The sequence below is a fragment of the Cupressus sempervirens genome, chromosome 3 (assembly GCF_028749045.1).
Source record: "Cupressus sempervirens isolate cs-2001-9-10 chromosome 3, ASM2874904v1, whole genome shotgun sequence".
Classification (NCBI taxonomy): domain Eukaryota; kingdom Viridiplantae; phylum Streptophyta; class Pinopsida; order Cupressales; family Cupressaceae; genus Cupressus; species Cupressus sempervirens.
In genome coordinates, this window is record NC_143120.1 from 539,382,937 (window position 1) to 539,401,661 (window position 18,725).

Sequence of the window (18,725 nt, forward strand, 5' to 3'; positions counted from 1 at the left end):
AAACTATTGTTGTCAACCATTTTCTTGCTTTATCCTTTAGCTAATAGGAAATGAGGATAGGCTAGATATCTTCTATATGTCATTGATTCTAAAAAGGGGGAATGAAGTGAGTTTTACCCTATAACTTCATAGTGCTTTTAAATATGAGCAAAGCTGGAGCTTATTTTACTTATTCGCACAATAAAGTACACAAAGTTGACACAAAAATGTCTATTGACCTCATCTTCATGCAATACAACCTATGCCTCTGCTCAAAATTGTGGCGGGCTTTGAAACTTAATTTAAATCAAAACAAAGTATGGTTCAAACTCCCATATTGAAGTAAGGCGTGAGAAATATTTTATACAACTTGTGCAAGGGACCTCTTTCAGCTCACACTCTTCCAGATTGTTTTCCCACAATAGTTGTCATTTAGTTGTTAAACATGTGGAGTTGCTCTTGCCTTGGTTGTCAGCCGACTAGATGGTTTCGGCGGTGTTTCTGGAGCCGACAGAATGATTGTCGTCGGTGTTTTGTATTTTGTTGCTGACGGGTAAATAGTTTGTAGCGGATATAATGTTTGTGGCCGACGGACTCCTTCGGGAAGGTTCGGCGGATAGTATTTATATCTTGTCTGGGATCATTGTAAATCATGAATCATCTACTATTACTGATATTATGAAGCATAATGTATGTCTGGATATGCAAATATAATTTTGCTATTCTGTTCCATTCTCTGTTTGTGTTGATTTCTTTACCAGTACGGTAAACATTTGGCGCCGTTGCCGGGGAATGAACCCGGGTCACTCGCGTGACAGGCGGAAATACTCACCACTATACTACAACAAGAAAAATCTGCTTTTGTCACATCACTTCCACATTCATCCCATTACGTCTGGAGCCTCTACTAACATAATACTGTCTCCTCAAGCTGACCTTGATAGCCACCCGTGCTGCTTTCTCTGCTTCCACCACTGGGTCCACTGAGCTAAGTGTTGTTGCACTGCCTCCAACTGGATGATTAGCTCCTCCCGAGCTCTCTACGCATCCACCAAGACAACCTCCCGGCCAACACCTACTCCCAGTGCCTCTGGTACAGAGAAAGTCCATCCTTGCAACATCTTCAACTCTTCTCAATTAGTCAGACTCCCATGACTGATATCCACAACGACTGGGGGTCCAGGGGGCAACGCCCCCGGCGGGGTCGAGGGGTAGCGCCCCTCGCCGCCAAGACCAAATTAACACTCTAGAACCACATAAAAATGCATGGAACACACTATTTTTGCCATTTTCTTCCAATTCCAAACTCTTTCTGGTAACCACTGCCGCTTCCCCTTCCCTTTGGCATCATCTATTACTCATTCTGAACAACTTGAATCTGTCGTCATTTTTTTTTTCTTTTTACTGCTTCCTCTTTTCTGCTCCTCACAAAACCCTGAGCTTCTGCCATCTTTTTCTTTTTGGGAGGATGATGTCAACTGACTAGATGGTTCCGGCGGTGTTTCTAGAGCCGACGGAATGCTTGTCGTTGGTGTTTTGTATTTTGTAGCTGACGGGTAAATAGTTTGTAGCGGATATAATGTTTGTGGCCAATAGACTCCTTCGGGAAGGTTCGACAGATAGTATTTGTTACTTAATTTTAACACATGTTAAAATTCAGACATGAAATTTTATTCTGCTAAAAGCACATTTCATCTGATATTTAAAAGAATATAAATGTCCTTGTATCATTCATTTATTGAATATACAATTGATATTTTACAAAATAATGAAATGCTGAAGGCAAAGTATTTCACACAAGTCGTGAATACAGTTGCTATCTTTCATGTATACTAAAGAATAAGAAAAATAAAACATGTGGAAGAAGGTCAGAGATAACCAGTCATTGCCTTTCAGACTTTGACTGGTAAGGTTTCCCTTGTTGCATTGTCGCCCATAGTCCAGCTCTCGATCTGTTAAGCTCTTTTTTCCTCGTTTCCATGCAAGAAGATGGTGTTAGATCTTTACGATCCAAGCAATGACTAGTTATCTACAGCCACATTTCTAAAACATGTCATATTCTTCTTATTTTTGAATACATACAAAAAATAACAAGTGTACTCTAAGCTTTCAGATGCAAATCATGGAGAAGTATTTTGTGAGTGTCACGAGCCCATGCTCGAACCTCATAAGATACTATTCTAAACATCAGGAAAAGAAAAGAGTGCTAAAAGAGGCATGAAATTAGCAAGCACAATCATGACTGATGAACAGTTTCATAATGATATTCATGGCATCATTCTCATTTTCTTTTCTGACATGCAGTTAAAGGCTCAACACATATGGAAAGAAAAAAAAGAACAAAAAAGAAGGGTATTCATATTCATCAAACTCTTCAGGAAATGGTGCTTATAGTAAGTTACAACTTTCAAGTTTATGACAATTCATGCTTCATTTCTAGTGGAAGGCATGCTGAAAATGGCTCAGCTAGCAAGGGCAATGTTTGCAAATGGATTCAGAGGCAAGACCTACAATGACTGCAACTGTGCATGTTCTTGCTACATTAATTCCAGAAAATGCAAGAAAGAGTGTATCAGAATACCAAAGAATAGTGCACAGATTCCCTTAGGCCTACCATGGTATCCTGATTGCAGCAACTATAACTTTAGTCGAGAGGAAGATCTTGATTTAGATGAGAGCTTAGCTCCATCAGAAAAAATAAATACACCATCTGTAATGACTGGTTTTTCTTTTGATCTTGAGTTTGAGAAAATTTTATCCCAAAAATGGACAGCAGGATACGGCTTAACTTACAGCCTGAGATTTATTTTCATAAAACAAATTACGATGCTGAGGAAACCTTCATGGGAGTAATGAAAAAATCTGACAAGATACCTGTATTTCGTGTTAAAAAATGGCGACAAATATATCAGATGTAAAATGCATTTTACATAGCATTTTTAGTAAATGCTCAGCAAATAGAAAATCAGATCTATACAAATGGAGCAAGCAAGAACAAATGTTCTTCTTTTAACAATAAAACATGTTAAGGCCGGTTGAAAAGTTACCTCAAGACGGATTGGCATGATCAAATAACAGAAACCAAGTCAACATGAGTTTTTTTTAAACTTTCAGATGGCTTCAATAAGCAATAACGTGTTCAACAGGAGGATAATGAAATGCCGAACTCAAACCCTAGCCGACCTCTTTCTTATAAAATGCAAAAAAACGCAAATGAAGATAGCGTTTTAGGGCTTTCAAACCGAGATACAATTTTTTTCATCTATTTTATAAAGTTTGAAATCCGACAGGAAATATATCGGCATAATAAACTCATTTGTTTTATTATTAAATAATATAGTAAATGTATTACTTTAGCCAAGTAATATATTATTATATTATTTAACTTTCATCAATGAGTTTTATGTAATTTAAATTTGCAAAATAAAAAATGTAATTAATAATAATCAAATTGATAATATTATAAATCAATTGATTATTATTAAATTGAGCAAATTTAGTTCAAATAAATCTATTTTTGGATTTAGGAGATAAAGGGAGAATCTGAGTTAATCTTTGATTAACAAGTCATTGTGGCATGTGTCTTTTGGACTAAGTCCTAGAGTTTTTTTTAGAGACTTAGTAGTTTCATTTAAAGTCGAATTTAAGGCTTTTTGAGTCATTCCAGGACTGTGGGTCGAATTTTGACCTTGTCCTAGCTTTGTAAGGCTTTGTGTTAATTTTTTGAGTCTTTAAAGGGGAGTTAAAGGTGAGTCATAGATTCTGTTATGACTTAGTTCTTTTTTAAAGCAGTGAGTCATCTTCTAATAAGTTTTGACTCCCTTATTATAGCCTTTTTTCCTGATTTCGACCAGGAATTTGCTATTTAGTTTTCTGAAACTGTGATGTAAAGGATGAAGTTCTGAAGGGGGAATAGACTATTGTGACTTTTACTGTCCTTTGTATACTATTTTTCTGAAATATATCTCAAAAGTTGATGTTTTTTGGCCTCTGAAGCATAATACAATTAGCTGGATCTACTTTGGGGACTCATTTTCGCGTGCAATACTGGTGATTTGATGTTAATTTTCTGTGTTCTATCAAGAGCTTTTAAAGTTTATGTCTCATTTTCACACCTATATGTGTCAGTAAAACCTTTATGCATAAGTCATAAGTTGCGCATTTTAATGAAATTATATTGATTATGGTCCATATCTTTTTGATATTAATCATTATAGCCTTCTTCTGAAACACTTTTATGCAGAAATTTTTCATCAGAGTAGTATTTTCAATTACATGTCATTTCATTGTGTTGTTAAATATCAAAATCCTTCATTATTGTCTTTAGTGTATCACCTTTCTACTTTAAATAGTTTTTTTTATATGCTTTCTTCTCCCCTTTTTCTCATAAGTTCATAGCATAAGTAAAATATCATAGTATCATATAGGAACCGGCCTAGAACCCGGAGGTTCAGTCACCTGCATAGTTTACCCACAAACTCGTGATTGTTTCCCATGTTTCACCAGAATTTCCAAGTATTTAGGTGCTTATCTTGAGGGTGCAAATTCTGGTGATAACAATTTTTGGCACGCCCGGTGGGACCCTATAACATACTATTTGTTTTATTTCTTGGTTTTTACTGTGCAAACCTGCATTCATAAGTCCTAGCATAGTTGGCGACTCTATTGGAGAAATTAGAAGGATCAATGCTGTATTGTTTTTATGAAATGACATTCAAGAAGATCAAACAAATTTCAATACAGAGAGCTATCTCCTCACAGAAGAGGAAAAAAGACATCAGAAAAAATTCAAGAGACTCTTGTTTACACAAGAAGAGCACGTTCAACACCTCCTACTGCAAGAGTTAGTGCTGCTCAAGTCGAGGTACCAGGAGGTGGAACTTTACCTGCTCAAATGGCTAGAATTTTTGCTGCATTCAATCAGGGCAGTCCTTTAAATTTGGTTCAGCATGATGATATACCAGTGTCAACCCTCAAAAGCCTACCTTATTTTTTAGGAGAAGATCAAATTACCCCTATTGAGCACATTCAAGATGTTGCAAACCTATGTGCTTTACATCATATTACGGAAGATAATGTTGTTGTGAGGTTGTTAGCTGCATCTTTCAAAGGAAAAGCTTTGGAATGGTACAGAAGACTAGCTGCAAGATCAATAACAGATTGGGATCAACTTGGTGGAGCATTATGCGAATTTTTCAAAGATAATTCTGATCATCTATCGCTAGTTCAACAGCTGGCCACCATTCAGAGGGCACCATATGAGCAAGTTTCTTATTTCAATTTCAGATTTCAAAAGACTTGGGAAAGAATTCCTGTAACAGTAAGGCCTACTGCTGAACATGCATTTTTATATTATCTAAGAGCTTTTAACAGCAGTATTGCTGTTATGATCCAAACATTGGGTGGCAATACGTTACCTACAACTTACTAGCTAGCTACTAGAGCAGAGAATAATCCGATACAAGTTGGTTAGATAGCTCCAAGGCCACCAATGCCTATTTTTCCTGTGGCTCCAGTTACACAGCCTACGGTACCACTACAAGAGGTCCCGTTAGCAATGATACCGCCAGTACCAGCATTACTAGCTCCAAATTCACAACCAGCAGTAGCTGCAAGTGTTATGTCAGCTCAACCAAATGATTTGCATGAAATCAAAGGCATTTTAAAAACATTCAGAAATGAGTTGATAAATATAAAAAAACAACAATTCCAGAACCCAAGGCCTTACTAGCCAAATAGTAATTTCCAGCAGCAGAATCAAAGTGGGTATCAAGGTTACAAGAAGAATTATCAAGGAGGATACCAAGGAAATAGGCAAAATGTAAATTCAAGGCCATTCCAACCATATAATCCTGCTACAGCCAGTACTTCAAAGGAGATAGTATCTGCTCAAAATAATCTTGCTGTTGATTATGAGTGGTGTTTTCCATGCAATCAGCCACATAATCAAAGTACATGTGCAAATGGTGTGATCAACCAAGCATTAATGGTACAAAATACACCAATGGCCCAGCAAGATGGCCCAGCAAGATACACCTCATGATGACGTTGTTCCACATCAGAATCAACATCCAAATGAGACTGCACTCTTGAATTGGCAAGGTGAGGAGTTCTGTGGTGTGAATATGGATGATCCTGCAACTGCTGTTTACACCAAAACTAAAAAAAGAGCTTCTGAGCTCAATAATGCAGCTGGTAAAGTAGCTGGTGTAACACAAATACCAGCTAAGACAAACAATAAAGATGAAGCAGTTGCACAACCATCCAATCCAAAAATACACGTATTACAAAGAAATCTACCCATTGTATCAAAAGTACAGCCTCATACGCAAACAGATCGTGATATGGAGCAAGCTCACCACAAGGCAAAATCTGCTGTACCATTTGATATCGTGGATAGCATGAAGAAACTGAATGTGAATATGTCAGTATGGGATACGCTAGCAATTCCAAGACAAAAATATATGCTGCAAGTCGCTTTAGAGGAAATAAAAGGTGAAAGCACGTCCGCAGTAGCAGCAAGAAGCAATGTGCTTACAAATCATCTACAAGATAGCAACAATGTATCAAGCAATGACGTAATCAAAGACCCTAAACCCCCTCCTTTCTAGTTAACCGTGATTGTAGGTAATAAACTAGTCCACAATTGCATGGTAGATAGTGGTGCAAGTAGTTCCGTCATGCCCAAAGAGATAGCTGATAAGTTAGGACTCAAATACCAACCTTTAGAGAAAGGTGTTGTCCAATTAGACGGAACAACAATAAATACTCTAGGGGTCATTAGGGGTTTAAATCTTACACTTCATGCTTGTCCTAATTTTGCCGTCCCCCAAGATATTTGCATAATTGATTTACCCCCATACTTTGCCATGTGTCTTTCAAGAGATTTCACAGCTAAAATAGGTGGCTATCTATCTGCTGATTGGTCTCATATGTTGTTTAGGACCCATTATGGGACTAAAGTTACCATTAAGTCTAAACGATTGGCTAGAAATCATATAGAACCATACTGTCCTAGCACTATAAATATAATTTTAGATGTAACAGCAGTGAATACTAAGCATGTGGGTGATCCAGCTACTGTCATTCATGACAGTTATGAAAATAGCATTATTCCTGATGTTTTGTTAAGAGAATGGGCAGAAGAAAACATTGTTGACAATGCTTCTGATAAGATTATAGAAGCAAGCATGGGAAATTATGTCATTCATGAGCTGGATGCAATAATTCCTAATCTTGAAAAGGGAAATACAGAATTGTCCAATCAGCAAAATGAGTTGTGGAAAATGTACTTTGACGGCTCTCATAGTAAAAATGGTGTTGGAGGAGGAGCTATGCTTATATCACCTTCTGGAGAAAGGTATTACTCAGCTTTCTGTCTCGCTTTTTCTTGTACAAATAATATAGCTGAGTACAAAGGCTTGATAGCTGGTCTTGAATGGGCCAGAAAACGCAGTATTAGCCTTATAAAAGTATGTGGTGATAGTGAGCTAGTAGTAAATCAGGTTAGAGGCCTAAGCATTGCAAAAAACCACGCTTTAAAATGTTACAGAAATAGAGTGTGGGATTTAATTGAAGATTTCAATGCTTTTAATATTATTTCAGTGCCTAGAAATCAAAATAAATATGCAGATAGACTAGCTGCTATTGGGGCTCAGTTTGATTCAGTTGAGGATATCAAAAGAGAGAAAGTACAAGCACATGTGAAGCTGGTTATATGACCATCTATACCTCATAATGATGTCAACTGGCAAGTTTTTGATAGTGATGAGAAAATTCTAACTTTTTTGTTAGAAGAAGAGCATTTTGCTGTTACAAATCAGAATAAATTGAAACAACAATATGATGATCAGGTTATTCAGCTGAAGAATAATAAAGTACCAAAAGGACTAGTGGCATTAGAATCTAATTTCAACAGTGATGATCAACTAAAGACAGGAAAAACTGGGATACAAGTGAAAGATGATCATTTTGAAGAACTGGAAATAGTAGAAGGTAAATTTTTGAAAGTTGGAAAAGTCTGTTCAGCTGAAGAAAAACAGCAATTTAAAGGTTTGTATGAAGAATTTTCAGAGGTTTTTGCTTGGCAGTATTCTGATTTAAAAGGGTTTGATCGAAGGATAGTAGAACATACAGTTGATTTAGATCCAAGTTCGAAACCTGTAAGACAAAAACAAAGACCTATGAATCCGAGGCTGGAATCACTAATGGTCAAAGAATTAAACAAGCTTGTTGAAGGATGTATCATTTTTCCAATCAAACATACATCATGGGTGTCCAACTTAGTTCTAGTAAGGAAAAAGAACGGTGAAATCAGGCTGTATGTAGATTTTCGAGATCTCAACAAGGCATCCCTCAAAGATCGTCATCCACTACCTTCTATGGAGTAGATTCTTCAGCTGGTAGCTGGTTCTGAAAGGTTTTCTCTTTTGGACGGTTATTCTGGTTATAACCAAGTGTGTGTAAATGAAGTTGATCAGTTCAAAACAGCTTTCACAACAAAATGGGGCACTATGGCCTACAGACGGATGCCTTTTGGGCTGTCTAATGCTGGTGCAACATTTCAAAAGGTGATGGAGCATGCATTTCAAGGTCTGTTGTATGATTTTTTGCTAGTATACCTTGATGATGTAACAGTTTTTAGTAAATCTACAGCTGACCATTTACTTCACCTAAGGCAAGTTTTTGAAAGATGCAAAGAGTTCGGTATTTCTTTAAATCCGAAAAAGAGCATTTTTATAGTGCATGAAGGTAAGCTGTTAGGACACGTTGTGTCCAAGGAAGGAGTCATTGTTGACCCTGAACGTGTACAAGCTATCTTAGAACTACCGCTACCTAGTCAGAAGAAAGGTTTGCAGAGTTTTCTAGTAAGGATAAACTTTATCAGAAAGTTTATTCTAGATATGGCAAGGTTGCAGCAGCCATTAACAGTGATGTTGAGAAAAAACATGGAATTCAAATGGACTAGGGAAGGGAAAGACAATTTTCAGGCTATTAAGGAGGCAATATCAACTTCACCGACTCTTGTCAGCCCGAATTTTACCAAAGATTTCATTTTGTATGCCTTTGGTAGTTTTGATAATATATCTGCAATGCTGGTACAGAAAAATAATGAAAACTATGAGCAGCCCATACCATTTTTCAGTCAATCTCTAACCGATTATGAAACCAGGTACACATTGGTGGAAAAACATGTACTTGCTGTAGTACACAGCCTAAAAAAATTTAAGCCTCTTATCGCTGCCAATAAAGTGCACATTTTGGTAACCCATCCAAGCGTAAAGGAATTCCTGTTAAGTAAAGATCTGAATGACAAACGAGCTAGATGGATCACCAAAGTTATGGAGTTTGATGTGGATATCAACATCACAAGACTCGTCAGAGGTAAAGGACTATGCGAGGAAATGGCAGCAGGTCCAAATAATGAAAAAAATGCAATCAAAGTTGTTGTTTTGTTTAACAGCGAAGATATTCAAGCTGATAAATTACTAGAAAATAAAGGTTGGGTAAATGATATGTCCCATTTTTTAAAAACTGGTGAACGTCCTGTGCATTTAGATACAGCTAAGAGGAGGTATTTTCGTTTACAATCTATTCCTTACATTCTATTGAATGATGTGTTATTAAGAAAAGATATCAATGGTGTATTATTACGATGTATTGACGCTGATCAAGTGAAAAGAGTACTTACAAATTTTCATGATGGAGACTCAGGAGGTCATTTTGCCCCTAGAACTACAGCATGGAAAATTATGCGTGCTGGTTATTATTTGCCAAAATTACTCAAAGATTGTTACGCATGGTGTAAAAAGTGTGTGAAATGTGCACTTTTTGCAGGAAAGGAAAAACTTTCAGCTATGCCTTTGAAGCCAGTTCAAGTTGATCAGCCTTTCATCAAATGGGGACTGGATTTCATAGGACTAATAAATCCGCCATCTAGTGCTGGACATAGGTGGGTACTCACAGCAACAGATTATTTTACAAGGTGGACTGAAGCCATTCCCTTGAAGGATGCAACTGAGTTATCTGTTTTAAGTTTTTATGAAGATATATCTACTAGATTTGGTATACCCCGAATCTATAATATCAGATAATGCTTTGGCTTTTGCTGGATTGAAGATAACAGAGTGGGCTGTAAAAAATGGCATTTATCTAAGTACATCTTCGAATTACTATCCGCAAGGAAATGGTTTGGCTGAGAGCACCAATAAAAATCTGATAAGAATTATTAAACGAGTAATGGAGGATAATCAACGAGTTTGGCATTCTCGTTTAAAGGCTGCATTATGGGCGGATCGTATAACATATAAAAGATCCATAAGAAATTCTCCCTACATGCTGGTTTATGGAAAGGAAGCTCGGTTACCATTATCTGCTGAACTTCCAGCCTTGGATATTGTGCATCAATTACAAATGTTTGAGGAAGAAGATCCTATGGCTGTACGATATGCAAAACTGATGGAATTAGAAGAATCTATAAGGAAAGCTATGGAAACAATGGAATATCATCAGCTTCAAACAATGCAGACTTTTGACAAAAAAGTTTCTTCTAAATTTTTTGATGAAGGAGATGTTGGTTTAAAATGGGACGTATTGAAAAGAAAGCCAGGCAAGCATACAAAGTTTGATAACTTCTAGAGTGGACTGTTTATTGTCACTCAATGCAAAGAACATAATGCGTTCCAGCTGTCTGATATGGAAGGAGAAGTGCTACCAATTCCAGTTAATGGAATCCATCTCAAGCATTGTTTTAAGGTATGAATTATCAGTCCTATCTTGTATATATTAGGTTAGTTTTTTCTGGTTTCAATAAGCACATCTTTGCATTTTTAGTTGTGTTTTCCCTAAACGCTGTCCAAGCGCATGTCTGTCTTGTTTTCTTTCCTAGTTTTAGTTTTTTTTTGTGTTCTGTAGATTTTAGGTTGGTCAAGTTGCTGGTTTGTGTTGATAAGCTTTCATAATTCGCCCATCCCATTCAGGCACGCATCAATACATGTGTTTAAATGAATACATATACCTAACAAACACATGCATACACACATACATAATGTTGTAGCTAATCAAGTCCTGCTGCCAACATACATACATGCATATCCATATATCTATTTTTCATATGCATTCATTCAAACCCACCCGTTCATCCATGCATCAATAAAATCACCAAATTATGAAAGTTTCGCTCCTAAAGCCATTACTTGAATTTGGACATACATGGCAGTCAGCCAAATAAGAGTTTTAAGTCCTTTTAAACTCACATACATGCATTCAAAACTCAACCAGCAGCTTTAGAAGTCGTGTTGTATCAGGTCTAGGTGCTAGGATGCATTTTTGAACTCTATTCCCAATGGATTGGTAAGGCTACTGATTCAATGTCTAGCAGGAAGTCGCCAAAAATGTTACTTAATTTTAACACATGTTAAAATTCAGACATGAAATTTTATTCTGCTAAAAGCATGTTTCATCTGATATTTAAAAGAATATAAATGTCCTTGTATCATTCATTTATTGAATATACAATTGATATTTTACAAAATAATGAAATGCTGAAGGCAAAGTATTTCACACAAGTCGTGAATACAGTTGCTATCTTTCATATATACTAAAGAATAAGAAAAATAAAACATGTGGAAGAAGGTCAGAGATAACCAGTCATTGCCTTTCAGACTTTGACTAGTTAGGTTTTCGTTGTTGCATTGTCGCCCATAGTCCATCTCTCGATCTGGTAAGCTCTTTTTTCCTCATTTCCCTGCAAGAAGATGGTGTTAGATCTTTGCGATCCAAGCAATGACTAGTTATCTACAGCCATATTTCTAAAACATGTCATATTCTTCTTATTTTTGAATACATACAAAAAATAACAAGTGTATTCTAAGCTTTCAGATGCAAATCACGGAGAAGTATTTTGTGAGTGTCACGAGCCCGTGCTCGAACCTTATAAGATACTATTCTAAACATCAGGAAAAGAAAAGAGTGCTAAAACAAGCATGAAATTAGCAAGCACAATCATGACTAATGAACAGTTTCATAATGATATTCATGACATCAGTCTCATTTTCTTTTCTGACATGCAGTTAAAGGCTCAATAGATATGAAAATTAAAAAAGAAAAGAAAAGAAGGGTATTCATATTCATCAAACTCTTTAGGAAATGGTGCTTATAGTAAGTTACGACTTTCAAATTTATGACAATTCATGCTTCATTTCCAGTGGAAGGCATGCTCAAAATGGCTCAGCTAGCAAGGGCAATGTTTGCAAATGGATTCAGAGGCAAGACCTAAAATGACTGCAGCTGTGCATGTTCTTGCTACATTAATTCCAAAAAATGCAAGGAAGAGTGTATCAGAATATCGAAGAATAGTGCACAGATTCCCTTAGCCGTGCCATGGTATCCTGATTGTAGCGACTATAGATTTAGTCGGGAGGAAGATCTTGATTTAGATGAGAGCTCAGCTCCATCAGAAAAAATAAATACACCATCTGTAATGACTTGTTTTTCTTTTGATCCTAAGTTTGAAAAAAATTTATCCCAAAAATGGACAACAGGAATACTGCTTAACTTACAGCCTGAGATTTATTTTCATAAAACAAATTATGATGCTGAGGAAACCTTCATGGGAGTAATGAAAATATCTGACAAGATACCTGTATTTCGTGTTAAAAAATGGCGACAAATATATCAGATGTAAAACGTATTTTACATAGCATTTTTAGTATATGCTCAGCAAATAGAAAATCAGATCTATACAAATGGAGCAAGCAAGAACAAATGTTCTTCTTTTAACAATAAAACATGTTAAGGCCGGTTGAAAAGTTACCGCAAGACGGATTGGCATGATCAAATAACAGAAACCAAGTCACCATGAGTTTTTTTTAAACTTTTAGACGGCTTCAATAAGCAATAACGTGTTCAACAGGAGGATAATGAAATGCCGAACTCAAACCCCAACCGACCTCTTTCTTCTCATAAAATGCAAAAAAATGCAAATGAAGATAGTGTTTTAGGGCTTTCAAACCGACATACAATTTTTTCCATCTATTTTATAAAGTTTGAAATCCGACAGGAAATATATCGGCATAATAAACTCATTTGTTTTATTATTAAATAATATAGTAAATGTATTACTTTAGCCAAGTAATATATTATTATATTATTTAACTCTCATCAATGAGTTTTATGTAATTTAAATTTGCAAAATAAAAAATGTAATTAATAATAATCAAATTGATAATATTATAAATCAATTGATTATTATTAAATTGAGCAAATTTAGTTCAAATAAATCTATTTTTGGATTTAGGAGATAAAGGGAGAATCTGAGTTAATCTTATGATTAACAAGTCATTGTGGCATGTGTCTTTTGGACTAAGTCCTAGAGTTTTTTTTAGAGACTTAGTAGTTTCATTTAAGGTCGAATTTAAGGCTTTTTGAGTCATTCCAGGACTGTGGGTCGAATTTTGACCTTGTCCTAGCTTTTTAAGGCCTTGTGTTAATTTTTTGAGTCTTTTAAGGGGAGTTAAAGGTGAGTCATAGATTCTGTTATGACTTAGTTCTTTTTTAAAGCATTGCGTCATCTTCTGATAAGTTTTGACTCCCTTATTATAGCCTTTTTTCCTGATTTCGACCAGGAATTTGCTATTTAGTTTTCTAAAACTGTGATGTAAAGGATGAAGTTCTGAAGGGGGAATAGACTATTGTGACTTTTACTGTCCTTTGTATACTATTTTTTCTGAAATATATCTCAAAAGTTGATTTTTTTGATCTTTGAAGCATAATTCAATTGGCTGGATCTACTTTGGGGACTCATTTTTGCATGCAATACTGGTGAGTTGATGTTAATTTTCTGTGTTCTATCAAGAGCCTTTAAAGTTTGTCTCATTTTGGCACATATATGTGTCAGTAAAACCTTTACGCATATGTCATAAGTTGCACATTTTAATGAAATTATATTGATTATGGTCCATATCTTTTTGATATTAATCATTATAGCCTTCTTCTGAAACACTTTTATGCAGAAATTTTTCATCAGAGTAGTATTTTCAATTACATGTCGTTTCATTGTGTTGTTAAATATCAAAATCCTTCATTATTGTCTTTGGTGTATCACCTTTCTAGTTTAAATAGTTTTTTTTTAATATGCTTTCTTCTCCCCTTTTTCTCATAAGTTAAAAGTAAAATATCATAGTATCATATAGGAACCGGCCTAGAATCCGGAGGTTCAGTCACCTGCATAGTTTACCCACAAACTCGTGATTGTTTCCCATGTTTCACCAGAATTTCCAAGTATTTAGGTGCTTATCTTGAGGGTGCAAATTCTGGTGATAACAAGTTTTATATCTCGTCTGGGATCATTGTAAATCATGAATCATCTACTATTACTGAAATTATGAAGCATAATGTATGTCTGGCATATGCGAATATAATTCTTCTATTCTATTCCATTCTCTATTTGTGTTGATTTCTTTACTAGTATGGTAAACATTGGTATGTCCAATTTTATTGATACTGGTATTTTCTACGAGTAAAACAATTTTTAAATTTCTATCATGTTTCATGAAGAGGCTAGAGCAGGTGCTGCAACCAATTTCCCTTTGAAGCATTGTACTTCTCGAATGCTTTGTTCATAGATATCTACATTTTTGGCTTTTTGCTGATTATTGCCCTTTTCTGCTGATTATTGCCCTTTTCTGCTATGACACACTAGGAAAACTAGTACTTCCCAGAATAAAATACTTCTTGAAACCCTGGTTGCTTGCTATCTGCACTCCTTGTTTTGGTCCCTAGATTCTATAAGATTTTCTAAAAACTTGGAAAAGTCGGTTTGCTTCCTCCACCAGCTTTGATTCTGCAACCTCATCTAAACACTCTTTTAGAAATAAATGTTTGAACTTATTTATTTCCCTACCTACATTGTACCTAGGATTTTCAGCACAAGTTAATGCATGGAGATGTCAGTACCCGTACAACTCAATTCATTGCTCTAGACAACATAGATACACTTGTGCTTCACTTTAGTATCCGCAATCTATGTCCATTCAAAACTTAGCTTTGAACTAAATACCCACACAACATTCCTAGCTGTGGATCTTGTACCTTGAATGTTCCCACATTGTTGTTCAATAGAAAATAATTAGTTTACAGCTATAAATGACAAATTTATGAATACTGTAGAATTGTTTGATTGTTTTGTTATATGGCTAGATATCAAACAATTGTATGGTGGAGGATTTCGCAACTTATATGATGGAGGATTCTTCAACATCTATGGTGGAGTGAGCTCTACAAATTATATGGACTGTATAGATGTTGAAAGTGGACATCCATAGGGAAGGAGAGTGTTTGGCTAGTATACAGTGCGAGGGAAATTGCAGGTTAGTGTATGGAGAGAGGGAAAGTTGTAGGCTAGCATTTGAGAGAATTCCTGAGATCATCATATGTAACAACTATTGCAATGTTTACAAGGTTAAATGAAAGATAGACCACACAATGAAACTCACTTACCTTACATTAGGAGAATTTGTTCATAATTGTATGGATGGCATCAACATTGCAAGACATAACTCATACTAGTAATTTCCCTTTAAACAAGACATTTTTATCTTGGAAAGTTTGAATTTAATTAATTTGGTAATCGGTGCAAAAATGGAGGTCATGCAAGCTAGATTAACTTTTCACTGTGCGTTGAATATTATACTAAATTAGCACACACATCTAATATATCAACTTAGATAGATGATTCACTGATAATACTCATTAGAACTATCATAGTTTAAATGAAATCACAATTGGGCATTTAAAATCTTATACTATTGAGCGCGTGAAACATGCATTTATTCTCCTAAAAGTCACTTGTTGCTACTATGCATAATAACTCAAAAGTTGCATTCTAATCCTAGATGTCTGCCAGTCAGTGTTCTTCCAGAAAGAAACACATTAAGTTAGGGTCGTGCATGTGATTATTGTATTGATGGTTAGAATCTAAGTCAAAAGGTACAAATTCAAATTCGAGTTTGTCATTCATTAAATTCGAATGAAATTCGGCAAGGGTAAAAATTCAGAAAACAAAATTGACATTAAATATAAGTTATATATATTTATGTATTTTTAAATATTAGTAATATATCCACAAAATTGTCAAAATAGTTTAACATTGCTAAATAATTTAACTAAACAAATCAATATCTTTCAAAAATAAGAAAGTATTATATTAAATAACAGTATTATTTTAAATATCATAAAATTCAGATGAAGTTCCGAAAGGGTAAAAATTCGCTGAAATTTGAATGTCATGGATGAAATTTGACGTATCTTGTGACTTAGGTTAGAATGATTGTCCAACCTAACTACATATACATCCAGAAGTGTTGGTCATGTATTATGTTCAGATATGAATATACCTGTTAAGTTTTAGGTTTTTCATGTGTAGAACAAGTGGAAGTTTATTCCCTGCTTGTCTTCACGTATGGTCTCCAATGAGGCTAAAAGTACTTGGTTGCTATATAGGTATTAAAATGGATTGGATTGAGAAAAACTGCAGTCTTGATAAGGCGGATCACCTTTGACACCTCTTTTCTCTACCCTATTGTCCAGCACCCTTGAAGATCATCTCTTTTTAAGTAAGATTTTTTGAGATTCCAATCTCACCTTACATTCAGAACACCCGTGTTCTAGTGCTCTAGATGCACAAAGAATTCATAGGCTTGTATAGAGGTGCATCATACATCCCTTAGCATCACTAAAACCAAAATATCTTTGATTGAAGACCTGTGGCTCAAATGTTAAACCATTTTTTTGCCTCATAGAATTTGGTGGAAAGAAGCAATGTGATTGCTATTGGTCAAACTCTGCTTACTTATATCAGTATTCTGTAAGGTGGTGAACTTCTATTTTGGAGATCTGTGCCTTAGTATTGTATGGGACTTGCGTTAGCCGTTATGTATCAGGATTGTGCACTACATGTCAGCACCCTTATATTTGTGCGTTCTTTATGTCTGCATTCATCTTTTGGTCCTGTGTCATATAATGTTGATCTTAGGGCCCATTTGGTTGCAAGCATAGGAATGGAGAATAAGAATGCATATTGGGAATAGGAATGGCTATTCCAATAACAACTATATTTTGGAATGGGTATAAGCTCATTTTAGAGGCAAAATGAGAATATGTATTCCTATTCCCTATTCCAATTGACGAACCAAACAGGAAATAGAAAACGTATTCCAAATTTGCTATTCCTATTCCAGCAACCAAATGGACCCTTAATGTATTCAAGTTCATGTGTGTATTTACTATTTAGTGTTTAAAGTTATATGTTCTAAAGTGTTGAGAGTGCTTGTTTGTACTGGAATGAATCTTTAGTACGCTAATGTCACTGGAAATGAGTGTTCTGAACTCTGTGCTATGTATTAGTGTTTTGAAATCTAGGTTCTGAACTCTGTGCTATGCATTAGTGTTTTGAAATCTATGATTCACACATATGGTATGGATCAATCAAAGGAATGAATTAAGAAAAAGATAATCACTAGTTTTGTGATGTACCACACTCTTGGATTATGAATGGTTACTCTATCGTCTTGACTAATGGATGGGGATGAAAGCTACTTCCTCTAAAGTTGGGTTCAATACCTTTCCCAATCCACAACAAAGACTAGGACAGATCATGAAGTTTCCAAGAGAAGACTTGTTCTTGTTTCTTGTTACTCTCTTAGAAATTTGTGAGACTCTACATGGATGTGGAATATTCGGCTCATGGCCAAAGATAGTCATGTGTATATAATATAATAATGAGGGGTTGTAGTTTTTGACCCATTGTATTATTTGAGGAATTGAGTTGGATTTGATGATACTTCATTTTCCAATTATTATTCTACTCAGTAATTACATTTACTGCTCATTTTACATGCATGGTTGTGCATATTGATGTAATATATTTCATTAATGTGAAGAAAATTTTGTTGTCACATGTTTGAGGTTGCTATGTCTTAATTCTATACTTCCAAGTAATTTGCACCTCAAATTATCATGGATTTTAAATGCTATCATTTAACATTCACCTTTGAATACAATCCATAAGAACAGCAGCAATAAGAAAAGAATTTATATTCATGGAGGCTTCTGATTCATTTAAAATTGATAAGTAGAAGATATTTTCCACAGCGAATCAAATTGTGATATTGCTATCAGGATTTAACTGTGTAGTTTTTGAGTGAAACTCATTGACCCATGTTTCATGAGTAGTGATTCTAAGTGTTCTGTTTATTCTCATGAGAGATGGATTCGTGTGAATCACTACTCATGAAACATGACTCAAAAACTAGGTTAAATCCTGATAGCAATATCACATTGTTTAAAATTACCAACCCAATCATTATGCAATCATTTTGCAATTATTATTCTACTCAGTAATTATGTTTTACTGCTCACTGTGATATTTCATTTTACTTGCATGGTTGTGCATATTGATGTAATATATTTTATTAATGTGAAGAAAAATTTATTGTCGCATTTTTGAGCTTGTTATGTTTTAGTTTTATATTTTTCAAATAATTTGCACCTAAAATTGTCAAGGATTTTAAATGCTATCATTTGACATCCACCTTTGAACACAATCCATAAGAGCAGCAGCAAGAAGAAAAGAATTTGTATTCATTTAAAATTACGAACCCAATCATTATGCAATCATCAAACTCTATCTCCTTCAAAAACAACAATATCAAACAAATGTATCTCACTTCCCTTCCTTTATGGCACAA

General features: G+C 35.2%; 1 long non-coding RNA gene and 1 pseudogene across 13 annotated transcripts in view; one reads left to right on the forward strand and one right to left on the reverse strand.

Moving 5' to 3' along the window:
- Positions 1-18,725, reverse strand: part of LOC149567545 (uncharacterized) — a 172,399-nt pseudogene that overhangs the window by 58,107 nt on the left and 95,567 nt on the right. The gene's annotated exons all lie outside the window — the stretch shown is intronic.
- The window catches only part of LOC149567546 (uncharacterized), a 105,214-nt gene that overhangs the window by 33,866 nt on the left and 52,623 nt on the right, over positions 1-18,725 (forward strand). The window lies entirely within an intron of this gene.